The 20,430-nt window shown below is 54.7% G+C and overlaps 1 long non-coding RNA gene across 1 annotated transcript; it reads left to right on the top strand.

Moving 5' to 3' along the window:
• The first annotated feature begins 840 nt into the window (after window positions 1-840).
• LOC123775737 (uncharacterized) lies at window positions 841-8,110 on the top strand. Its single transcript, XR_006775148.2, has 3 exons — window positions 841-913; window positions 1,109-1,274; window positions 6,144-8,110. It is a non-coding gene; the product is annotated as an uncharacterized LOC123775737 (long non-coding RNA).
• The last annotated feature ends 12,320 nt before the right edge of the window (window positions 8,111-20,430 follow it).

The raw sequence follows: 20,430 nt of genomic DNA, 5'->3' as shown, positions 1-20,430 counted from the left end.
AATGGAGAAGGGGGAGGAAATGGAGAGGGTAGGAGGGGGTAGGAGAGGGAGGCGGGGAGAGGGGGAATAGGACACGGAGTGGGGCGAAGAGGGAGTAGGAGGGCACAAAGGGGCAGGAAGGAGAAGAGGGGGAAGGGAAGGGGGGGAGCAAGAGCACAGAAAGGAACACCCCCCTTGGCAGCTCCCCAAGCAGATAGGAGGCGGGAGGGAGATACACAGATGAATAATTTACTACAGAAATGCAAAAAGAATTTAGAAACTCTCAATTTATAAATATTTATTTTCACAAGTTCGCCCCCTCCCGACGCTCTCCCCCTTGCTGGCCCCGGTCTTTTCTTTGGGGGGGGGGACCTCCACCTCGTTGTCTCTGTACGTGGCTGTGACAGTCTCTCCCAGTCGCCCTCTCGGCCTCTGCGACTGGGGTGGGGGCGGGGGTGTGCTTTCGTGGCTGCGTCTCTCTTTTCTCCAGCTCCGTCGTCCGCTGCCCGAGTCTCCCCTGCCTGCGTGCGTCTCTAAGCCCTGTCTCTCTCTGTCTCTACGTGTCTCGCCGACTCTGGGTCGGTGGGTGTCTCTCCAGGTCCGGGAGTCCAGCCCCCGCCCGCTCCTCCCAGGGCAGGAGGCAGCGGGGTCGGATGGAACCCTGGTGGGGAGGGGGAAACCCTTTGAAGGCTCCGAGGGGAGAGGTCGTTTCCCCGGCAACCGGCGGCCGATTGGCGGAGCCGCGACAGATTAACGAGCCGACTCCGGCGGGCGGGGGCGGGGAACGCGGGAGCCACGCCCCGGGCACGCCCCAACCACGCCCCCTGCCCGGCGGCGGGCCGCACCTGAGGTGGGATTTTGGAGACTCTTGGCGGGGCGATGGGGACGGAGGGGGCGGTTTTTGGGAGCTGGCCGGGAGGCGGCTCCGCGGCAGGTAATCGGTCAACCGGTTAACCAGTTAATCAATCGGTGGGGCAGTGGGGCCCACAGAGCAGAAGTTAAGAGCTGGGGGTGTGGAATGAGGTGGAGCTGAGTTCTAATCCCCCCTGGGTCTCTTCCTCGCGGTGTGTCCCTGCGCCCCCGCCTGCGGGCCGGTCGCCGTCACCCCGTCCGTCCCTTTCATTCACAGATGGAAAAGCGAGGCCCTGAGACGGGAAGCCCTGGAGGTCACAGAGGGACCTGGGGGAGTCACGGCCGTTAACAAGCTCAACCAAATTCCCTTGCTTGGGCCTGCTTTCCGTGAGCCGGGACCTGGGCGAGAGGTGACCCCGCCCCTGACAGCACCTGACTCAACGGTTTGTATTGGTGTTGTATCATCTGTTCCCTTTATCTCTCCTCTCCTCCAGGTGTGGGGAAACTGAGTCCCAGAGAGGGATGGCGTGGTTGCCTAGGCCGGCCAGTTGGACGCCAGCCCCTCTCCTGAAGCTCTTTCTGGGCCTGACACATAAGCTCCAGAGAGCTGGGGAGAGGGAAGCATGTTCGTTAATAATGGAGGACTCCTCAGGCAGCGTCCTCAGGGTCACCAGCTGAAAGGGTCTCTTGACACACACCCCCACTCCCTGCAACTTAAAACCGAGTGTTATTTAATATGAGAACTCTGATTTGGTTGTGGGAGCACAACCCTGTTACCAGCTCCTCCTTGCCTCCTGAAGCTGGCTGGTGGTCAGACTGGAAGATGGTGAAGGGGCTGGTGGAACACCCCCTCCCCCCCAGGGAAGGACAGGCGAGTCACCACAAGGGTGGCTCTTTTTTTTTTTTTAAGATTTATTTATTTATTTATTTGACAGAGAGAGACAGCCAGCGAGAGAGGGAACACAAGCAGGGGGAGTGGGAGAGGAAGAAGCAGGCTCATAGCAGAGGAGCCCGATGTGGGGCTCGATCCCATAACGCCGGGATCACGCCCTGAGCCAAAGGCAGACGCTTAACCGCTGTGCCACCCAGGCGCCCCCACAAAGGTGGCTCTTAATCATTGTAGCGGCCCCTTTAAGCCTCGCTGCCAGGGCTCCCACTCGCTCGGTTTGAAGCTGGCTGCAGCAATCCTTCCAGATCAGGGTCCTGGGGTTGCTCCAGTGGCTGGGACAGGTGTGGCCGGCAGAGCTCTCCCAGGGCTGGGGACAGCTGCAGGGCCATCCCTCCCTGTCCCCAGCCCCCCCCATACTGGGCAAATGTAACACACACACACACACCATTCTGTGCAACAAACACAGAAATTCATCCTGTCTCCCCTGACACTCCCAAGTGGACCACCTACTGTGTCTGAGGCCTGCAGGTCCCTAACCCAAGGCCTGGCCTGCCCACACCAGCTGTTCTGCAGGAAGGATTTCTCCAGAACCCTGTGGCCCTCTTCAAAGGTTCTAGTCTCCTTGCCACATACCCTCAGAGCCCCAGGACCCCCCAAGTGTATATAGAACCTGGACCCACCTAGAATATGACCAGAAGGAAGGGTGGAAATGTGGTGGTGAGCGGTTGTCAGGTGTGGAAGGAGGGGAGTGGGTCTAGATGCCCAATGTGGCCCAGAGTTCGCCATGCTTGAGTGGGTCCCTGGTGGAAGTGTTCTCACTCCCATTTTACAGATGGGGAAGCTGGGGCCGGGAGACGTAACACACCCAAGATTCCCTAGCTACCAAAAGGAGTGCTAAAGCTTTGAGCCAAGTCTCTGGGGCCCAGGCTCCATGCACCTCACCAGCCTCAGGTCTCCCGTCTGTACAATGGGTGGGCTCAGCAGCACCGGCCCACCGTGCGACCCTCCATGTGACCCTCCGTGCTGGTCTCTTTTACACTTGCAGACTGGGCCATTTGAACACATCCTGCCGTCTTTTCCCTAATGTTGGTTTGGGGTTTCCCCCAGGCCTTTTGGGGTTGCAGGACACTTATATCTCTGACTGCATCTATGGGAGAGAAGGGAGAAAAGAGCAGGGTGGGGAGGACCCTCGGTCAGGCCGTGCCATCTACCGTGAGTGGGTCCCACGGCATAGCCAGACTGTGGAGCAACTTGTATCCCAGGCGGCTCCAAGGGTAGGGAGGGCACGAGCGATTTTAGAGGAGTCAGAGAGGACCCGTCCCTGAGACTCTGAGCTCCCCTTGTCAGACAAGGCACGGGATCAGGAGCCGAAGCCTGGGATCCAGTTCCAGAGTGAGCTGTGTGACCTCGGGCAAGGCCCTCTACCTCTCTGGGCCTCAGTCAAAATAAGGGAGCTGTGTTCCCTATTTTCTGGGCATTCTTCCAAGTGGAATAGTTGAGGATTCTCAGAGTCTTTTCATCCTCCACCAAACCTCTCTTGTAACTGTAACTTCACGAAGGCTGTGCTTGGGTGCAGTGGGCAGGGATCTGTGGGGGAAGGGGGGACCCGCTCTGGCGGGAGCGAGGGCCTGGTCTCTGGGGAGCCAGAGCGCGATGACCCCACGCCTAGCACTAGGCGCCGTGGCAGGGGAGGCGCGGAGCAGCTAATAATGGCCACCGTTTATCCGGCACGTATTATCTGCTTTACCCTGATCCTGTTTAACCCTCGCAAAAGCCTCATGCAGTTGTTAGCAATATTATCCCCATTTTCATGCAAAAGCCTGGGGCCCAGAGAGCCAGGCACCCATCCGAGTTCATCCAGCTGGCAAGTGTGAGCCCAGGCAGATCCCAGCCTCGGGACGATGCGGCTGCCTTGACGGCTGTGAGAAAAGTCTTCAAAGTGGAAGCCTCTTAGGAGCCGAGTCTAGAAGGATCTTCCCAAGTGGAAAAGGAGGCCAAGGACATTCCAGGTGGAGGGCATACATATCCTGATCAGGGGCATGGTGAAGCATAAGAGCGCCCGAATGTCGTTCGGCCTGAAGGTCTGGCGTGGAGTGGTGGGTAGTGAGGGTTGGGGGGCAGACACCTCCTGTCCACGCAGAGCGGTCCTGCAGGATGCTCTTCCCTAGTTATCCGCTGCTGTGTGACAATTCGCCTCCAACAATGGTTCCTCAGTCTCTCTTGTGATGCTGGGGTTGACGGGGCTCAGCCGGGAGGTTCCTGCTGGGGGTCTCTCCTGCAGCCACAGTCAGATGGGGTCATCTGAAGGCTCCAGTGGGCCGGGTGCCCCAGGTGCCCTCATCTCGGGGTCTCCTCTGCCCTTTCCAGCAGCCTAGACCGATTTCTTATGTCAAAGCTCAAGGTTGCGAGAGGCAGGAGGTGAAGCTGCCTGGCCAGTTAAGGAATGGCTCTGGCATCGCTTCCTCCAGGCTCTACTGGCCTCCTGGCCCAGCCAGAGGGAAGGGAGCCCCCCACCCATGATGGGAGTGCAAAGAATTTGTGGCCATGTTTATCCTGCCCCAGACGCTAGCTAATATGTACTTCACAGAAAAGGTGGAGTTTGTGGCTAAATACTTTGTAAGAAAGGCTGGATTAAGCAAAGTCAAGTAGGGTTCTGTCCTGCAGGACTTCTCAGAGCCCTCACATTCTGATGTGGATGCCTGGCTCCGATATAGGGAAGGAGCTTGTAGAAGTTCCCAGCCAATTTTGGCCAAGAGGGTCACATCTTGGGTGGGAGATATGAGGCCTGGGAGGCTTAGGGCCTGGGGCTCCTTCTGAGCACCCCACTTTGGGCAACACTGCTCCAGAACTTCCAGATCCAGCCTCCAGGGTACCATGTACGAATATGATGAGATGAAGCTGGGTCTGTCTGTGGCTGTTGCCACCCTCCTGGGACACCTGCCAGCCAGGGTTATCTCCCCCGGCAGGCTGGGCCTGGTCGCACCAGCTCAGATGACCACAGCCTTGGATCACGCCCCCCCCCCCTTCTTCCTTCCTGACCCTGAGAAAGGGGCTTCCTCCCTTGGGTGTCCTGGCACTCCCCTCTGTGGGGACCTAGTTGGGGGGCAGGTGAAGGGACCTCGCTGCCTGACTGTGTGACCTTGCCCCAGTCTCCACCCAGGCTGAGCCTCTGTTTCCAGCCCACTCACGTACGGTGATGAAGGCCTTTTTGTGGTGAGGACACTTCTCAAGGGGCCAGTCTTTACTGGAGGTCTACGGGGGAGGCAGGCCCTGTACCCAGCAAGCTTCAGGCTCTGGCTCACGTCATTCTCTCTGGGCCTCAGTGTCCTCATCTGTAAAATGGGGATGGTAACAGTACCCACTGCATAAGGTTCAGTGAGGAGTAGCTGGGTACCAGGCACAGAATTAAGAGCCGGAGACCCAGCCCAAAGGTCTCGACCACAACGGCCTAGGTGTAGCCTGGTCCTGGCTGCTGGCAGAGTGGACCCAATGGGTGGGGCACAGTTTTGGCTGCGTCTGCTGGGTGCAGTGCCTGCATGACCCGTGCAGGGTGGGCTGTCTGCAGTCCTTCCCCAGGGAGCAGGGGAGTGCTGCCAGTGAGCTCTGAGGTCTGGTTTGTCCCCCTGCCCCACTCCGCTGGCTGCTTCCCCTCCCCCTCCTGGTCCTGGTCCAGGGCCAGCTGCCGCCACTGCTCCTGCAGAGGCAGAAAGGGGAGGGCTGATTCCTGGGGAGCAGAAGTCACAAAGTGCTGCCCTCTTCAGCCCTCCCTCCTTGGCCTGGACCAGCCCAAGGGCCCTAGGGCCACTCTCTGAGGTTCTCAGATGGATCCCACCACGCTCCAGCTCGGGCACAGGACACCAGGCCTCAGTTTCCCCCTCTTTCTGACCCCAGTGATGTTCCTGCCTTGAGTGGCTGGTGGGAGGGTTGTATGAGACGCTGCCCCTGCCTTAGCTGGCGCACTCCCCCCCCCCCAGGGATTCCAGCCAGAGCCCCATTGTGGGGGAGGGCAGGAGTTGCAGGAACAGGGGCCAGGTACTCCAGGCAGCCGAAGCTGGGGTATGGGTCACCAGGGCACCCTGGAGAGAGAGGGGTGCCTGGGTGGGTCTTCTATCCCGGCCCCTCCATGCTGCCCACAGACGGCGAGTCCCCACACTTCACTGTCTGTCCTAGAAGCCTTCACGCACCCGATGCTCCCAGCACCCGCTTCTTCTCCTTCTCTCACTCTCGCAGCCCCGCAGCCTCTCTTCCTCCACAGGGACCGCACATCTACCTGCACCCTGCAGTCTGCTCCTCCTTCGTTTACCCCCCAGAGTGCTTGCTGCTCCAGCCTTTTCCAGGGACTGGGGTTGCCAGCCAAGTACGGCTCAATGCACCCCCTCCTGCCCACACCCCACTCCTTTCCCGCCCTCGGTTCTCTCTGCAGCGGAGCACTGTATGAAGAGCACCCACTCTGAAGTCGTGCAGACCTGGGAGCCCACCCTGGCTGTGTCACCCCATGAGCCTCAGTTCTCCCATCTGCGCAATGGGGAGAATGACAGCAGGGCCATCCTAGGGCTGTCTAAGGATTAAGTGAGGAGTGATTTCACGTCCTTGGATGGCATAGGAGGTCACGGGGTGTCCACTGTTGACTTCGCTGCCGCTGCTGCTGTGCACCCCCCAGCCTGGCCTGCCGTGGCCACCCCACGCCTGCGGCTGGGTCTCCTAGCAGCAGCCCTCTGCACCCACTGCTCACAACCGGACTCAATTCGTCTTCACACGGAACATTCACTGGCTCCCCATTGCCTCTCCTGGGACATAGAAACGCCAGCTAATTTTCAGAGCGCTTCAGCACCTGTCTGTCTGGATTTTCTGGTGAGGCTGCCCTGACTAGTGGCCCAAAAAGGCCTTCGAAGAGGAAGAGGTTTCCTTCCAGCTGGCCCCATTACTCCCGGCTCCCTGCATGTCCCCCACGGGGGGGTGGAGGGGGCTGGGTGACCCAGAGCAGCTCGCTCTCCTCCCAGAACCGCTAGTTCCCTCGGCTGTAAAGTGGTGTTCCTACTACCAGCCGCTATGGTGATGGTCCCCTCCCAGGGGTTGTGGGGGACAGGGGGACACTGGGTGCGTCGAGCACGTGCTCTTGAGTCGGGGCCGCTGGAGTCTTGTGGGCTGCTTGGTCTAGCCCACGGCCCTGCACGCCGACTCTGGAGCGAGGCCAGAATCCGCGTCTTCTCAGGATTCCCGTCGTTCCAGGCTGAATATTACCCTGATTGTGTTGTAGGGAAGGGAAGAGAACATTTGTTCTTTTTTTAAAAAAATAGCATTTTTCTCCATTTACAAAAGTAATACATGTTAATTGTGGATAATTTTGAAATTAAGATAAACCAAAGAGAAAATTTTAAATTATCTATAATTCATCACCCATCTAGAAGCACTTTGAGCGCCTGAGCTCCTAGCCTCCAGACTTGGTAATGAATGTGGAGCGCGGGCTCTGCTTTGAGCCCAGCAAGGGGATCACAGAACACACTCTGTTTTGCAACCTGGCTTTTCCACCCACCAGCAGGACCCAAACGTCTACACCGCCCAGAGCCTCTGCCCCTTCGGAACTCAGAGGGTGCTCCCGGTCCTGCAGCTGTTAGAAGTGGAGGATCTCAGCCCCCATCCCCAGAACATGCATTTCCCAGCATCCCCTGGGGGGTTCCTCCACCCAGTACAGTTTGGGGAACAGTCCCAAAGCCGCCCTTTCCAAAAGCAGCCCCGTGCCCCGTTGCTACGCTCACACTTCCTAAGCCGGTCCTCTATTACTGAACACGGAGGTGGTTTCCAAGTTGCGATGTCGTAAATAACAACACAATGAATAGCGTCATGAATAGCTAAAACCCTGGGCACATCATGGATATTGTCCTGGCACGAATATTAAGGAGGTCCCTGAACTCTACTTCCCCCGCATTCGCTCCCTTTCTCCCCGGGCACATTCTGGGAAAGGGCAGGCGGTAGGGCCCATCTCCATCCTTGTTGCACAGATGAGTAAGTGGAGACTTGGGGCAAGGTCGACAACACTGTCCCCGGATGCCATGGACAGTGGCCAAGCCAGGACCCAACCTTTCCCCCACATCCCTCTGACTGGCCTTTGCTGTCGGTGGGCTTTGTCGTCCAGAATGTAGGCTTCTGTGCGCGCTGTGTGGGTCTCATGCCCGCCCCGGGCTGAGTGCACAGCAGCTTCTAGCCTGCCCTGTCCCTGCCCGATGGGACCCGTTTGCCCTGGTGACAGATGAGGCGTGACAGCGCCACGCTTGGCTGGGCTGGATGGGGCAGCCTCACTTGGCTGCGGGAACCTCGAGGGGATGGTGGGCGGGGCTTCAGGGGGGCAGATAGGAAATGGCAAAGGAGGGAGAGAGGCTTCCAGGATGGGGGGCGGGGAGTGGGGCTCGGGCCCAGGAGAGGAAGGGCTGAGAAGGACAACAGCAGGGGACCTTCCGCTTCCCAGGGGTGCCCGTGGCAGGAAACTCAGGCTTGTGAGCATGAATCCTTTTGGGGGAAACCCTTGGCGGGGGACAGAATGCAGTGATGGCAGCAGATTCTATTAAAAGCAATTCTCATTACTGTACCATTAATTATTAATAGGATCGGGCAAATAAAGGATAGGAAAACCCAGCTGGGCCTGACTCAAATCTTGCCTCTGAAGCAAATGGCTTTTGGTTCACGTCCAGGAGACCCAGCCATGAACGGGCCCATTGGAAAAGTAATGACAACCCTGAGGCTTCCACGGTGGGCTGGGCACCACTCCTATCTGCTTAAAAAAGATAAAGAAGAGGAAGCAAGCCAAACAAAGGGAACCCAGAGGAGGCAAACATCGACCTCATCCTCCCCCCCTCCCCAGGACCACCCGGACCTCGGAGCTGTTCAGCCTCTCAGAAGATCCAGAGAGGTATCTTCTCTGTGTAGCCGCAGAAACCACAGTGAGAACAAGGCCAAGAGGGAGTGCCAGGTTTGGACTAAGGAGACCCCAGAGAAAGAGATTTCACCCCTCTTTCCTGCCCCCACCCCACCCCATCTTCACCGAACTCCTATCTGCCCTATCAAAGCCTAGCTCCGGTGGCCTCTCCTCCAGGCAGCCCTGCCCTTGTCTGAGTTGTGCTCGCTACCAAGGATAGGGACGCTGTCCCTGTCCTCGTGGGGTGCCGGTCTGGGAGGGGTCTAGTGAGGTTCTTAACCAAATAACCATTACGAAGCATCGTAACCAATGGACACCAGGCTCTGAAGCAGGAAGACAGAAGCCATGCACCGCAGGGCAGGAACCCGGGGATTCTCTCTCGCTCTCCCCTAGAACCACTCGGTGCCTGGAGCAAATCAGGTGCTCAATAAATGTGTTTGATTTCACAGACTGCTGATCTGGGCGCCCAGGAACGAGGTCTCCGAGGTGGAAGGGCTGCTGGGGAGGTCAGCGTTGCCGGGCAGGGGGAGGAAGGGGTGAGGGCGCGGGCCTTTCCCCGGCTCCTGCATCTTCGCAAAACGCTTCTGGGTTATTGGCTGATTTATCCTGACATCCACTACGAAGCCAAGCAGTGAAGGCACTTTTTTTGGAATAAATAAATGTAAATGAATGAGTGAGTCTGGGCTTAAAAAAAAACACATCCACACACAAAATCTGTGGCCTTCCATATAAAATGGCATCTAACGAGAAACCCCCTGATACAGCTGTTCTTATTTTTCCATTAAATTCTCATGAAGGCAGAGAGAAAGACAGAACCTCACTCAGCGTGGGGAATAACTGCCAACTTCGCGCCAGCATCTGGGAGGAGCCATACTGAGCATAACGGCGGGGACAGTGCTGCAGAGAAACCTCAGGACACAGAGACCAGGGACAAATGTGCGAAGGTGCTCAGACCTCCTCCCTCATGTGTCCCCCACTCAGAGACCTGGATTCCATGGCAGTCTGAAAACTGGACAGTTGTCCCTCTCCCACAGATGCTATTGGAAAAATGTCCCCTGGTCTTTCAGAGAGGGTGGGCAGGGCAGGTGGCTCTCATGGTGCATGGTATTCTGGGAAGGAAACGTGAATGTGGGGGGTGGCGGAAGGGCAGGAAACCCCCCCAGGAGCAGTGCATGCTGGGACTTCATCCGTTCAGAATATCCAAGAACCAGAGAGCAGGCAGCAGCAGATACCGCTTTCGCTCAGCAACCTGCAGTTGGCAGAAACCTGTAGGGAATGGGGAGATGGACTGAGCAAAGCCTACTTGATTCTGTTGCCCAGACCAAACACTGAGGATAAGAATTAGCCATCACACAAGCAGTAAGAGGAAGGAGCAAAGGCAACGTACACACCCCGTCTCCTTACAGTCTCCGAGTGAGGATTATGTTAACTGTATTTGAGGGACAATCCAGGAGAAAAAGCACCACCAGTAAAAGATGGTGGATGAAACGTGTGCAGAACACAGAGAAGGAATCAGTGTTCCGAAACACGGAAGATCGGGCAGAGGCTTCCCGAAGGAACCAGACGGAAACGTCAGGAAACAGTGTGGCCACTTTAATGGAAAAACATGCCTCACCAGAGAGGAGCAGGAACCACAGGGCAGCCGGGATAAATCTGAAAAGGCAGCATGGGATATGGGAAGGGATGCAGATGGGGGACTGTGTTGAACCGTGGTCCTGGAAAGGTATGTCCAAGTCCTAACCCTTGGTGACTATGAATGTGACCTTATCTGGGCAAGGGTCTTTGCAGATATAATTAACAATCACAAGATGAGATCACCGTGGATGAACTGGGTGGACCCCAAATCCAGCGAGAAGTTTCTATCTAAGAAGAGAAGACAGAGAGAGAGAGAGACGCAGGGAGGAGGCCACGTGGAGATTCGAGGCAGAGACAGGAGTGGTGTGGCTATGAGCCAAGGAACACCAAGCATTTCCGGCAGCCTCCGGAACCTGGGCGAGGGGCATGGAACAGGTTCACCCTCAGAACCTCCCGAAGGAACCAACTCTGCCAACACCTTGATTTCAGAGTTCTGGCCTTGGGAACGGCAAGAGAAAGAGTTTCTGTTGTTGTAAGCCACCCCGGTTGTGGTCTTTGATACGCCAGCCCTAGGAAGCGGATGCAGATGGGGAGAGAAAGAAGGACTCAAGGAAGGGAAAAAGCACAGAAGCAAAATGCAGATCTGCACTGGAGGCAGTCAAAAGCAGAAATTATAATGCAGAAAACATGATCAGGGATGGAGAGGCCAACCTAGAGACGCTTCTAAAAAGACAAGAGCCGAAAACAAAGCATGAGAAGTTCACAGGGATGAGGAGGCAGCAAACACAGCACCGGGGGTTCTTGAAGAAAAAGGCCAGGATCGGAGATGACTTAGAAATATAATGAATGGAAACTCACCTGTGCTTTAAAACAAAACAAAAAGATCTGACTGTGCGGATTGGAAAGGTTCACTGCATTCCGGGGAGAATAAATAGAGACTTCTATCGAGACATGTTCTGGAAAACAGTGTGTGACTTATGCAAATAAGGACAACTTGTACATGCCTCCAGGAAGGAAAGAATAAACCCAGGCCGGTTTAGATTGTGTTACACTGGATGCTAAGTGATAAAGGAGCCGTGTTTATGAGGTTTGGGGGAAATACTGAAGCATTTATTACGGAGAGATATGCTCCCATCAGCTGGGAGTCTAAGAATGATAACCCCGTGGCTTAAAAAGTCTGGGCATCAGTACTGAAACTAGTTAAAAAGCAGCGAGTCAGAAGAATTATTGTAAATATCATTTCCAGACTGAATACAAATGTCAAAAATTATTGTGAAATGACAAATCATAGAATGGAAAAATAATAATCGAACCATCTGGATCTGAAGCTTTCAGTCACATCAACATGAGTCCAAGGCGGGCGGGACACCCTTCGAGACACCCTAAATAAGAGGAATTCACCAGGCGCCCTTTCCAGTTGTGTTCAGATGCCCTGGCAGCTACAAATGAGGCTTTTTCAAGCTACAGGTAACTTTCTAGCGCAATGAGAAACAAAATATCTACTGACCAAAGTCTGGAAAAGACTAAAGCGAAGATTCAGAAAGAGAAAACAAAATGCAGGAATCAAAAGGTAGCAGCCACGGGATTGAAGGAATCAGGCTGAGACCAGCTTCCTCCTGGAAGCGAGCCTCACCACCACCGGGTCAATGCTAATTACGAACGTAGATGCACGACGTTTTCCTAGTAAAATACCAAAGACTCTCAGATTGGATAAAACAAAAACCAAGATGGAAAACGAACTCTACAGCACTTACCAGAAATAAGCTTCAAACCAAGGGGCACGGAAAGGTGAAAAATGAAAGATCGGAGCAAAGTTATCGGAGGCAAGTTCAAGTCCAACGAGGCAAACGGTAATATTTATAGCAGAGAAAGAATCAGAGGCAAAAATCCGGACATGAGACAGAAGGTCATTTGTATGGATAAAGAGTACAAGTCAGAATAAAGATCTGGTCGTCATGTCCTTTTATGCCCTATACAGCATTAGACCCAACCAGGGGGGCACTAACTTAGACGCACATAGAACGAAAAACAAAAAAACAACTTCCAGACAAGACTTAACACACTTCTGATTGTGACATCTTTAAATCGTATCCCCCCAACACATTTGTGTGGGATTGGAAAAATGGAATTAATAAGGTTCATTTAATAACTGAACTTTGTACCTTACAAATAAAAGATACTCATTGTGTGCCAGAACCCATCAAACATTTATGAAAATTGATCATATATTAGGCCATAAAGAAAAATTCAATATAATCCCCAAAGCAGATACAGCGAAAGCCTCATCGTTTGACCGCCGTGCAATTAAGCTAGAAATTATTAACAAAAGTTTAAATTAAAAAGCCAACCATTTGAAAATTAAACACCACTTTTGTGAATAAGTCTAAATAGAACCGACATGACAGACTATTTAAAAAAAAAAATAGCACTGCAAATACCACATATCTAAACATATGGGAAGGTGGTTAAAATGTTATAAGGAGGAAAATTCATAGCTCAGCATTGCAAATTTCTTAAATAAGAAAGGGCGGAAGTCAATAAAAATAAAAAACAGAGTCATAAATTAGAGAAGAGAAAAAAAACCCACCAGAAATAAAAGATAAATCTATGACTTGTTCTTTTGGAAAGTCTAATAAATTAGGTAAACTTCTGGCAGATCCAAAGATAATAGGCAGAGAGAAATGAATGCACAATAGGAACAAAAATATTTTAAAAATCAAATTACATTAAGTGAAGCCTTATGATAATAAATTTGAAAATATGAATAAACAGATAGTTTTATTGGAAAATATGCATAACCCAAACCAATTCGACAAGTAGAAGAAAACCAAAAAATCTATTACTACGGCGTAAATTGAAAAGGTAGGGAAAGAGCTACTTCCTAGAGAAGTGGGGGGTCCTGACCTAAGGATAAAATTAGCAATGAAAGGAGGCTTCCTTAACGTGCTTATGGTGACATCTACGATGCTTTCCAGGCTGGGATAACACTTTCCAGTGGGCTTAGGCAGGGCCATGTGCTGCGGTAATCTGTGTCATTTCTAAGTAGAAGCCCTTAATTCCTGGTACAAGACTCTCCGAGTCTCTTTCTCTTGCCGCAGCAAGCAGGTGAGCATTTGATGATGTGGGGGTACGAGCCAGTCACAGCTGTAACTGAGAGAGAGTTGCCTGGACCCGCAGCTGACTTAATATGAACAGAAATAAACCCCTCTCAAGCCATGGGATGGTGACATTATTTGTTACTGCAGCCGAATCTAACGTATCCTGACTGATTCAATGACAAAGAGTATCTGTCTCAAACCAAAAGTCCACATCACATTTCATGGTAAAGTGTTGGGAGCATCCTTAGTACTGTCCAGAATAAGGTGAGAATGCTTAATGATGCCTCTATAATTTTACATGGCTCTGAAACTTTGAGACAATGCAATAAGACAAGAAACATAAATTAAAGAACAATGACTAAAAAGGAGAAAAAATTATCCTTATTTTTGGAGCATGTAATTGTTTACTTGAAAACCCAAGGGGAGCAGATAAAAACTATTAAATAACACATAATCCTACAAAAACACAAAAATCAATAGTGTTGTTCTCTCCCTCCTCTTTTTTTGCCTTCTATGAGACCGATCGTGTTTTCTTTATTTCCCTTTTCCCTTTATTGGTTTGAAAGTTATGCATTCCATTAACCTTCTGTTAGAGGTTATCTTTAAATTTCTAGCACGTACGATTGACTTAACACGATCTAAATCAATTCTCCCCACCCTCGTCCTAGACAGTGAAGGTCTCAGAGCGATTTCACTCCAGTCATACCTTCCAATCACCATGTACGATTGCCTATATTTTGGTTTGATCTTGTTTTGAGCCTACATTTGTCATTATTATTGATTTGAATGGTAAATTCTTACTTAGATTTTACCCACATTTCAATATCTTTGCTCGGGGCTCATTACATACTTGACACAGGGCTTGGTTTCCTTCTTCCTCAGACAATCTTTCATTTGGTAGTTTCTGAGTCTTTGAACCACCTTTATTTTGCTCTTAGTCTTGAAAGACAGTTTAGCTGAAAGACAGCTTAAGTTGGCAAATGTTTTCTTTCATCACTAATACCCAACAGGGAACTGGCAAAGGACCTGAGTCAGTAAGAAAATAGGAAATACAAATGACCAACAAAAGCCTCTGAAAATAGGTTCCTCTTCATTAATAGCAAAAGAAAGTACTTTAAGGGGGTTTTTTGTTTGGTTTTTTGGGTTTTTTTACCCTACTAAATTGGCCAAACATTTTTTAAAAATGGGAATGTCCTCTGTGGTGAGGGCAAAGAGAATTTGTTCCTCAGTAGGAGTGGGTAGTTGGTTGAATGATAGCCCCCCCCCCCAAAAAAAAAAGATATGACCATGTCCCAATCCCCAGAACCCGGAAATGTTATCTTCTTTGGAAAAGTGGTCTCTGCCAATGTAATTAAATTAAGGATCTTGAGATGAGGAGATCATGCTGGATTACGGGACAGTGTCCTTGTAAGAGACACACAGGGGAGAAGACAGACAGGGGAGGAGAGCAGGGGCAGAGGCTGGAGTGAAGAGGCCGCAGGTCAAGGGGCACAGGCGGCCGATACAAGCTGGGAGGGGCGGGAAGGACCTTACCCTGGAGTCCTCGGTGGGAGCGTGGCCCTGCCTTCGACACCTGGCTTTGAACTTCGAGCTTCCAGAACTGCGAAAGAATACACTTCTGTGAGTTTAAGCTACCCAAGTGTGGTCATTTGTCACCCTAGGAAACTCATACAAGAGTGTCACCAGAAGGTTTCCGGAGGGCGTGGGGGCATGTAGAACACAGGTCCTAACATGTATACAACTTTCCTCCTAGAAATCACTCAGAATTAGTCATTGTGGATTTGTCAAAGATTTCTTGGCAAGGATATTCACTGAAGCCCTTTAAGAGACATTGAATCAACAGTCACCATGTTCAGCTAACAGAGGAGTGGCGACATAATGGTGGGTTGGCTGGGTAACGATAAAGATAAAAAACAGCACTACCCCCAGCCGATGGAACACTCTCGACGTGCTCCGCGTGGAACGAGCGTGTTCTGCCTCTTCTCTCATTGGACCCTTGGCAGGCACCAGCAGCCCTGCCGCACAGAGGAGGACCAAGGTCAGGTCAGAGGATGTAGGCCACCTACCTGAGGTCACATAGCCAACAGGCCAAGATCCTGACCCCCGGCCCTGAGCAGCGCCTCCACCATCGGACGGGATGACTCGTGGCACAGCCATCAGACACAGGGATGGCGCGCCCCGTAACGGCCCAGGAGCATGCTGGTGAAAAAAACCGAGCACAGCCTAGTTTTGCAAAAATAAAAAGTGCATTCGATGTGCAGAGAAAAAAGGCTGGAAGGATTTACTATGTGCGTTAACAGGGAGGTTACCTCTGGGGAGGGATTGGGTGATTTTTATTTCCTACAATGAATATAGGTAGCTTTTGTCATCAGAACAAAATATTACAAAACAAAACCACACCAGTCAGGCCCGTGCTGACCACGCCTGCCTCCGAGTCTGTTCTGGGAGGTGGGGAGCAGCACCCCAGCCGCTGGGACCCCCAGGCGCCTGACTTCCCCCCTGCCTTTGGTCTTCTCCCCAGCGCTGCTGTCCGTACCTTCCCTGCACCCGCTCTTCTGTGGGCATCGATTTTTCCATCCTTCAGAGACGCGCCTGAGGGAAAGGAAAGAGCATCTTTGGATCAATGAGTGAGCCCTGCAGCCGGGGTCAGGGGGGGTCCGCGGGCCGTGCACTTGTCACTGTCCCAGACTTGACGGGGAGATTGGCTGGTGGAGAGGGTGTGACTGGCCCGGCTGCCCAAGGTGGCCGTGTGTGTGTGTGTGTGTGTGTGTGTGTGTGTGTGTGTGTGTGGTGGGGGGTGACGTGTGGTCCATGGAGTGGGGCGTGCTCTAGGGGGTGCGTGGGGCTGGATGTGTGTGTGTGGTAGGAGATGGGGTGCAACAGGGTGCAGGGGAAGGCTGTGGGGGTGTTGCTGCCACGTGCGAAGCACAGGCTGGTCCTTCCCTAGAGGAAGGGCAGTGACCCAAACCCCCCAATGAACCAGTCTCCCATCAGTTCCCCCCACAGCGCTATGAGGAAGGTGCTGGCACCCACCCATTGCCCAGATAGGGAGACTGAGGGCTGTGTGTGTGAGAAAGAGGGAGGGAGGGAGGAAGGAAGGGAGGGGATGGGGGAAGAGGGGCTGAGAAGAGAGGGGAAGGGGAGGGAGACAAGGAGAGATAAGGCATCTCTTGTGGCTACTCCCCTGACCTCCCCTTCTTCCCTTAGCTGCTGATGGAAGACCAGCCAGGACCCCGTACTGCAGGGACAGGGCACGCCCCTGTGCTGGGTGCTGGGGGGGACACAGACTGGAGAAGGCTGTGCCCCCCCCCGTGGGAGCTCACACAGAAAGGGAGTCAGTGTGGGGGCCTACCTGGTCCCGCAGACCCCACCAGCACACCAGCCTCTTCCTTCCCAGCCAGACTCCTTTCTGATGTGTCACTTCACCGAGCCCTGGTCCCCTCACACATGGAGACACACCTCCTCTGGGCAGTCCCCCCAAACAGCTGTCCAGCCCCGTGGGGACCCCGGCTCCCTGTCCTACTCCAGGGCACCAACCGCAAACGTCCTGAACGATCTGAGTCCACTGTTTACCGGCTATCTTCTCCCCGCCTAGACTGGGAGCTCTGGGACAGTGGGCTTGGGACGGTGGGTCCCCTTGGCTGGGTCCGCAGTGCCCACCCCCCTGGGCAGGCCCCCAAAATGGCTCAACAGATGCTTGTTGCATGAGTGACTGAACCATGATAATCGCTAAGGAGAGAATCGTGCAGATGGTCCATTAGGAGTTTCCGCGAGCATGCGCTGTGTGTGCCCGTGTGCACAGGCACTGAGGTGCGCTTACGTGTGCACACACGCGGGGTGGGGCACGCGCGTGTCTGCATGCATGCTCATGTGCGCAGCACGTGCCACGCATGCGTGTGCGGGTACCAGGGCGCTGTGCGTGTGCAGGCTTCTTAGACGCCAGTGTGTGCGCGTGTGTGTTCGCTGTGTGTGCGCCCCTGTGCCAACTGCACACACCCCTCCTTGCTCAGGGTCGGAGCAGCCCACGCGGCTTTCTCTCAAGTCCACTCTCTCTCCTGGACCCGCAGCCTGACTTTAGGCTTTTGGCTTCCGCGTCCTCCGACCGCTGTCCCCAGCCCTCCAGCCCCTCCAGGGGCCCCCACAAAAGACTCTAAGTCCAGCTGGGCTTCAGTTCTGCCCTCCCGCCAGCCGCGCTCAGGGCCCAGACGCCTCCTGGAGCTCGAATCTGTCTCAAGAGCACATCAAGCGTGCAGGCTTGGCCGGATGCCTTTGCCTCTCTCAGTCTTCTCATCTGTAAAGTGGGCCCCGAGCTCATGGACACCCAGAAAGGGGTTGGCCCAGCGCCTGGGACATGGTGAGGGTGTCCCCGCGACTCTGCCCACCGCAATACGGTGGTGACTGTCCTCTGGGGGCAGCAAAGCAGGGCGACCCAGAGGACACAGGGTTCGGAGTCCCTGGAAAACCACTGCAAACCAAAGCAGCGCTCTGTCCTGGGTGGGTGACTACCACCCCCCCTCCTGGTCACGGGGCTCCGAGAAAATGCTGCGGCCGAAGGAGTCGGGGGCGTGAAGAGCAGATGTTCAGGCCATGTTCAGGCCGAGTGCTTATCCCAGCTGCCTCTGGCCTCTCCACGCTGCTTGACTGTGAGGTATGCATTTGAAATCAAGCCCAAACTCCTCTCTGTGGCCTGCATCCCCCTCCCTCCCTCTGCTCCAGCCACACCGGCTCCCTTTCTGTTCTCACATCCAGGGCCTGTTCCTGCCCCTGGGCCTTTGCATTTGCCATTCCCTCTGCCTGGCAGTATTCTGTCCCCACAGCATCTTATGGCCGGCTCCAGCTCGTCCTTCAGCTCAGGGAAACTCTCATCAGAGAGGCCTTTGCTAGTTTAACGATGCTCTCAAGACTTCCCCGTTGTCACTCACTGTCACACCACTTAGCAATAGCTAAAATTATCTTAACGCTTTTGTTTACGGGGCTCTCTGTGTCTGTGGAAGGTACTCGGTAAAGATCTATAGGAAGACAGGGAGGGAGGGGCGGTGGACATGGATCTGGCCGCCTGGGTTTCAAGCCTCACAGCCTCATTTATTTAGCACTTGCTGTGTGCAAGGGCTCAGCCCAATTCTAGACAGCTGGGTGACCTTGGGCAGCTTGCTCTGTCTCTCTGACCCCCAGTTTCTCCGTCTTTAGAGGGAAAGGCAGCCCCATCTCTGAGGGGGTCTCACCTTCATTTTTGATGGGATGGTGTCTCAGACTTCCTGCAAGCTTGGCAGTCTCTGGGGTCTGGAGCCTCCTGAGCCTACCCTGCCCCCCTTTCCTGGCCATGCAGGGAGTACCTTCTCAGTCGGCTGTCACCTCCTCCGAGATGCCTCCCTGGAGCTCGAGAGCTCTCACCACCCCGTATTTTGACTGTTTACTTCTCTGTCTCCCGTTAGGCTGGGACCGGGTATTTTCCCTCGGCAGCCTAGCTTAGTGGGGGACACCCTGCAGGTCGGAGTCTGGGACCTCCCCCCCACCCCGCCCCAGACAGTCTGGGATGCATCTTCCCACTCTCGCATTACTCTGCTCACCACGGGGAAGAAGCCCCGCCCTTCCTTGTGCCTGGAGCACCTCTGGTACTGTTTGCTGCCCACCAAGGGCATCTGACTTCAGCACCCCTCGCCATGCTCTTCCCGGCTTCCACCTGAGCTTTGTCCAAAAGCTACTTTGCCCTACTTGATGAATCCTGGCGTCTGTGCGTTTTTTGTGAGGAAGGGCCTGGTTTCTGTATTTCAGCAGGGAGGGGCCCGGGGGCGCCTCTGGGGGAGGGGGTGAGGGAATGGCGACCAGCTTCTCCGTCTTCACTCTTCCCACCCAGGCCCCAGGGGTAGAAAACAACCCCCACCAGTCAGAACCCTGACAGTGCGGATGAGCTGGAAAAGCTGGTTCTGGGCAGGAAAGGTTGGGGGAGGGGGGCCTTGCGAGGCCCCAGGGCTGCTGCCAGGGAGCTCTTCCCATCAGCCGGTGGCTCTTGGCCTCCCAAGGCTGTCGCTTGGAGGTTCCTTCTCCGGGAGACCAGCCTCTTGCCAAGGCCACGTGAGCAACGACCACCGCAGGGTCTTGGTGTTCCCGGGAGCCCCTGGAAAAGGACAGTTCCTGCAGACGGGTGGGGAGAGGAGAGGCAGAGGGACCCAAACGTCAAAGGGCCCTTAGGGCCCAAGGTTAACGCCCAGACCTGGCAGCACGACTGGGCCAGGCGCCTGGGGCCGGGGTGTGAAGGGGGGGCGGGCACGAACCAGGGGCGGCGGGAACCTTGATGCCGCAAGGCCTCGGGGACGCGCGTGAGCCTAGTGACAGTCCGCGGGGGCCGCCGAGCACGCGCCTCCTGCCGGGAGCGCGCCGCGTGTGCCGCCCGGGCGTGCCCAGCTCGCTGCACCCGCAGCAGTTCCCGGGCTGTCTGTGCATGTCTGTTTCTTTCACTAGAGGTTGCTCACTTTCGCTTCTTGGTTCCTGTCGGCTCCTCCGCCTGCCCCGGGAGCGCGCGCGCGCGCGTGTGTGTGTGTGTGTGTCCGCCCGCTCCCAGCGATCCGGCCCCAGCCCGCGGGAAGGGCGCTTGGTCCCGAACCCTGGCGTCAGGCGCGACACTGCCCAGCCACCCCCGCGCCCTGGAGCAGCGTGAGATGGGGAGCTCCGGCCCTCCCCGCCCTGCCCTGCCTGCCACTTCGCCCCGATGACACCCTGGCTTGCACCCCAGGCCGCGTGGCCCCGGGAGATGTGGGTCCTGGGTGGAGCGGACAGGAGAAAAGGACCCGGGAGCAGGCAGTCCCCCTCAGGCCCCGCCTACTTCTTTGCATTTTGGGTCATTAAAAAGATGGTTCGCTCCTGAAGCCACTGCTACTTCTCCTGACTCCTGACTCTTCCCCCCCCCCCCCGCCCCCACTGCGCAACTCGGCAAGTGGGAAAGCTGCGCTCCACTGAGCAGGAAGCCGCATCCGGTGGAGGCCCCAGGCTTTAGTCCGAGAAAGTAAGATTTGGCTGGGGCTGAGGACCTCTTCCACTTCCCCTCTGGCCACAGCCTGCTGGCTTCTTTACCCCTGTTCCTGGGTCCCACCTCAGGGCCTTTGCACAGGCTGTGGGTTCCAGTGGGCCAG

This window comes from Ursus americanus, chromosome 18 (assembly GCF_024610735.1).
Source record: "Ursus americanus isolate L20-20 chromosome 18, mUrsAme1.1.p, whole genome shotgun sequence".
Lineage (NCBI taxonomy): Eukaryota > Metazoa > Chordata > Mammalia > Carnivora > Ursidae > Ursus > Ursus americanus.
This window is presented reverse-complemented; position numbering and strand designations above follow the sequence as displayed.